Genomic DNA, 5,790 nt, shown 5'->3' on the forward strand with positions numbered 1-5,790 from the left:
CCCTCTTCCTTCACAGCGAGTTTCAACACAATTTGTTATTTCTGATTTTATCCATCCAGTCTGGGCATCCCTCTTCCGGAACTTAACTTTTTTGCTAAGTTTGTGTGTGTGTGTGTGTGTGTGTGTGTGTGTGTGTGTGTGTGTGTAAGAGAGACTCTGTGTGTGTGACAGAGAGAGAGAGAGAGAGAGAGAGAGAGAGAGAGAGACAGAGAGAAAGAGAGAGAGGGAGAGAGAGAGAGAGAGGGAGAGAGAGAGAAAGCAATAACTAGTCACCCAGTTAACACATGTGCATGTACACACATTTGGAAGCCCAAGGTACATTCAGAAAATATCCTTAATGTCTTGTCTGTCTTGTTCACTGTGGCAGCAACTCTCACTCACAGGCAAAACTCCTTTTGGTATGGGTCATCTTTCCAGACAGTTTGCTCTGGGCACATGTCCTCTGCCTTCCAAGGTGTAATTATAGGATGGTCTCCACATCCACAGGGCATCTATGTAAGTATCTGTGGAGCTAGTGCTTAACTGCTAGACTCTCTCCCTAGCCCCTTCAAGAACTTTCTGTCCCAACTCCCCTTTACCTTTCTTTTTGAGATTCATGAGTATGCTTGACAAATGGAGACTGTATACATTTGAAGTATGAGCTGTAGTATTCTGATCACATTATACATTGAACAGATATTTTAAGATCAAGCTCATTCTCTCTCTCTCTCTCTCTCTCTCTCTCTCTCTCTCTCACTCCCCCCCCTCTCTCTCTCAGATCCACTGTCTTAACAAACTCCACATACACAAAACCCCAGTGACAATCAGTTCACTGTTCCCAGGCTCTGATGTGTTGTTCATCCTGTAACCGAGTGATGTTGTACATTCTATTCAACATATTTCTCAAAAGGGATAATGAGCACTGGTTAAAACCCTCAAATGGCTCCATGTTACTGAGGGTAAGTTGGAAACCTCCTCTTTTGAAGTCCCTCTGTTGATGGACAGATGCTGTTCCAGAAAGACCAAAAGCTAGGACACAACATCCCAAGCCTGGGAAATCATAAGTCTAGCTTCTTGTGTTTGTAAACTGAACAGAAAATTGGGTTTACAAGACAAGGAGAATGTAAAATTTCATGTTGCTAGAATACTCAGTCATATAGGTTATTAGAGAGACTGAACTCATGGTTTGACAGGGGTGTGATTGGGGGATTCATGAGTGTGTATGAGTTGAATGCCTGTTCCCAAGTGCAAGCACACATACATGTGTACATACTTATAGAGATGAGTAGAATGTGCATTCTATTCCTCACTACTCTCCATCCCTCAGTGAACCACAGCCCACCATTTTGACTATTGTGGCTGCCCAAGATGCTCTTGGCAATCCAACTGCCTCCACCCTACAATGTTGCAGACATAATTAGCCATGCCTGGAGTTTTACAAAGGTGCAGAAAGAATTTGCACTCTTCGGGATTTCAGAGCAAAGGCTCTTGCCCACTGAGCTATCTTCCCAGTCCCCAAGGATATGGTCTATCACATCCTTCATGCCCTGCCTTCTTCTGTGTGTGTTTCTCAGTGTCCTAAGGGATATTCTCTCACAGAAATGGTTCCACCTCCACATGCCTCTGTGCTTACACCCAGAACACAGTGTTTCTTTTATCAGGAGAACTAATTCAGAGGTGGACATGTTCTGATTGCAGCCTCTGAGGTACAGAGAAGACTGGCTGCATCTTCAAGACTTGGGCTTTCTTACCCTGTGAAATAAAAGCTGGTGTCCGGCCCTGGAGGATGGAGAAAATGAGAGAAGGATGAGTGAAAGGGAAGGAGGCAAAGGTGTAGGGGAGAGGTTGAAGTCACATTAAAAGTTCCAAGTTAGCATCAAACCAGAAGAGTAAACAGGGAGAAATTGACAGGGTTACTGCTTTCACCACACACACACACACACACACACACACACACACACACACACATATACACACACACACACACACACACACACACACACATGAGTCTGCTGTGCCTCAGGTGTCATTCCCCCACTAAATAAAATGTTCTTTTAGGTTTATCCGTCCCTCTAACGAGTAGCCTGTAATTAAATAACCCCTTTTTAAAATCCTGCTTGTCTGAAAGAAAGCCATTTGAGCATTTTCCTTAGCTGATGAATTACACGGACCAGTGGTCCTTGATAAACAGGCCTGTTCTAAAGCGATTCATGAGAAAAAGAAAACACTTCTAAAACAATTGATGGGGGATTAGATTCCACGTCTCAGGCCTCACTCAGTAGACTCTGTCACCAACAGGGAGCAGAGCCAAACTAGGACCAGCTGCATGGCTGGTCTTCCAGAGGGTGTAAGATCCAGGAGTGCCACTTCAGGGACTCTGTCAGACCTTGCTTTTCCAAGAACAAATTCAGTTGCTGCCCATGCTGAGCCACTGAAGCCGAAAGAGTGAGGACAAAACAGCTCCCTTTGGTGACTATCTCTCCTAAGGAAGTTCCCCATCAGGGCCAGAGGTTTTTCACTGCTGCTTCAGGGCCTGATCATGGCTGTAATGGCTGTCTGTGGTGCTGACCTTTTCCTCATAAAGTTCTTTATAAAGAGTAATTTGTCTCCTCTTCCTTCCCATGGAACCCACCATGCCATTTACATAACAGATGTCAGCGTATTTTTTTAAAGAGAACACAACACAATCCAGTTCTACCCTCTGGCATCCAAAACGCTTGTCATTTTCATAGCCAAGTACTTCAGAATGCTGACTCACTCCTGAATCAAAAATCTCATCTAAATCTGTTCCTGGTGAGACTCGGGTATGATTCACCATGGGGCACATCTCTGCACCGTTTAAAAGTCTACAGAATCAAGAAAGCAAGATGCATTCTGCAGCTAGTATAAACTGGTTAACTATAATTTCTGATCAAGTCAGCATTACTTGAAGCGAGAGAAAGACAGACAGACAGACACACACGTGAGAGGGGATTTAACAAATGTGTTATTGTGTTACTGTGTTGGTCTATGGACAGGCCTATGAGGAATTGCCTTGATTGTTGACTGACTTAGAAAGGCCAAGCCCACTCGGGGAGCACCATTACCTAGGCAGGTCAGATCCTACTTTGTAGATCCTACTATGACTCTCCTCCATGACCTGAAAGTTGAAGTCAAAACATTTTTCTCCCCTACACTACTTTCCATCCAAGCATTTTATCACACCCACAGAAAGGAAACTAGAACAGACTCCATGGGACAGCAGGGAGGAGTTATGCCTCACAGATTCTTATGAGCCTGTGCTTTCAGCTTCTGGCTCTTCTATCACTGTAAGCCACAGTGACCTGGGCAGGCTCAAGAGAATGATGGACAGTCTGCATTACCTAGGAGATGACACAGTCACTTCTTTCCTAATTCCATGGACAAGAAAGAGTGCTAATGACCCAGTGATTATAACGTTTAGCAGTTGGAACAGAAAGAGGGGAGGAAATTAGCACTTCCCACAGGGCCAACAAGAGGACCCGATGCAGAGGTGAAGCTGGATTCTGTAGTACATTTCCTGTGTGGGCTCCCTTCCCACACCTAGTAAACAAACAGAAGGTTCTAAGTCAAGAAAGAAAGGAGAGAGCCACAAGACAAAAGAAACCCAAGTATCTCAATAATGCCCCTGCCTCAGCTGCACTGCCCAGAGACTTGTGAGTCTGTGGACATGTCTATGAGGAACTGCTTTGATTATTCACTGATTTAGGAGGGTCAAGCAACTTGTGGGCGGTACCATTCCCTAGGCAGGTTGGTTCTGAGCTGTATAAAAATACCCAGTCTTGGAGATTGTCTGATGCTCATGTGGTGTTTTTTCATTTTTTTGTTTTCAAACTGACAGAGAGGGCTACAGTATTTCCTGCAGCAAAGCATTGAGCCTGCTGCACAAAACTCAGCATCTTACTGTAAAAGAACTCAAGGAAAATTTCAGATCTCATTAAGCAGATAGTGGCCACCTTCCCCCCTTCTCCAATTTCTAGTCGTTAACGAATTTTTAAGCTTTTGTTATCCCACCTTAACCACAACACACTCTGATCTTCATAAGACTGCTGGGACTCAAGCAGTGCAAGCCACCAGACAGAGGACAGAGGTAACAAATCCAAACATCCACTGCAGATCCCAACTCAAATGCTTACAGAAGCCTTGTCAACCTTCAGTCAAAACAGGCATCAAGTTTCTCTCATTACATACCTTTTATTGTCAAAACATTTGCACGTCTAAGTTCTTCCTGTTAAAGGAGTGGGGGGACTTCTTTCTACTTTATGAGCGATTTACCAGTAGATACCCATTGTGCCCACTTGGGCTTCTCCAGGTGCAAGTCTGTCTCTTGTGGCAACAGGCAGGAAGCGTTCTACCAGCATCTCTGAGGACCAGCACGAGGACACTTCATGGAAACCAGGGCAGGAGAGAAGAGAGGAAAGGTGTCCTTCTCTGGCTCATAGACAAGAGTCAGAGACCTGAATACCTGCTTCTAACTGAGTACAGAGCCACTCCTACCATGTGTGTATGAACTCTGCTGGGGTCTCCAGTCTATTATCATATTCACTTTCGTTCCATCATTTGCTACCAGAAGGAGAAGACACCCAGCTCCATCTAAAGTGACACTGAGAAGCAGGCTGGTTACGGCTTGGAGGACAATACTAAGTAGCATCAACACAGACACACACTTACATGCATACAGACATGCATGACACATATATCCGCATGCATATGCACACAAAGAACATGTGCACACATACATGCATGCACACATAAGCATACATAAATGAAACACATTGATAATTTAATAAATACACATATACATATTAGTGTGTGTGCACTTAGTTTCACACGTGTTATCATTATACTGTATATATACAATATACTATATATATATACAATACATATACACATATACATATATATATACACACACATATATATATATATACACACACACACATATATATATATATATATATATATATATATATATATATATATATATATATATATTCCTAGTTTTGTGGTATCTGATTTCTGTATTCACCCTCGAAAGAGTCAGCCATTTGGTGACCATTCCTAAAGCATTTTCTTTTAAAATACATGACTGCAAATAACCAGGTTACTAGGTCGGTAAAATGTCTGCCTCACATATTAATCTGCCTCTCTACAGCATTGAGAAAACACTCTAGCCAAAAAAACTTGTAGAAGGAAAACCTTTCTTTGGCTTGCACCTTGGCTTACCAGCTTTTGTGGTCTGTCAGACAGGAACTCGAGGAGAGAATTACAAAGGAATACTGTTCACAGCCTTAATCACTAGCCCATGCTTAGTTGGCGTTCTCATGAAGCCCAGTCACCCTGGCCTAGGAATGATGACATCCACAGGGGGCTGGGCCCAGCTTCATCAACTGTCAGTCGAGACAGTCTCTCACACATTAGGCCACAAGCCAATCTAATAGAGGCAGCTCTTCAGTTGAGGTTCTCTCTAACCAGGTGACTCTATGTCAAGTCTCTTCTAAGTTATGTCAAGATGTCAGTGAAAACTAATCAGGATACCTCATAAGCATGAAGACCTGGATTTGATTCCCAGAACCCACATAAAACTGTGAGTGGAGAAAGCTTCTAATGCCAGTTGGGGAAACAAGGACAGGATCCCCAGGATCTGCTGACCACCACAGCTGGCATGATTGGTATGCTTCTGGCCAATTAGAGACCCCGTCTCAAAAACACAGACCATGCCTGAGGATGAGGCTTGAGGTTGTTCTCTGACTCTACCTGAATGTGGAGACATATACACACATCTGCACACAT

Source organism: Rattus norvegicus, chromosome Y (assembly GCF_021556685.1).
Source record: "Rattus norvegicus strain SHRSP/BbbUtx chromosome Y, alternate assembly SHRSP_T2T, whole genome shotgun sequence".
NCBI classification, from domain to species: domain Eukaryota; kingdom Metazoa; phylum Chordata; class Mammalia; order Rodentia; family Muridae; genus Rattus; species Rattus norvegicus.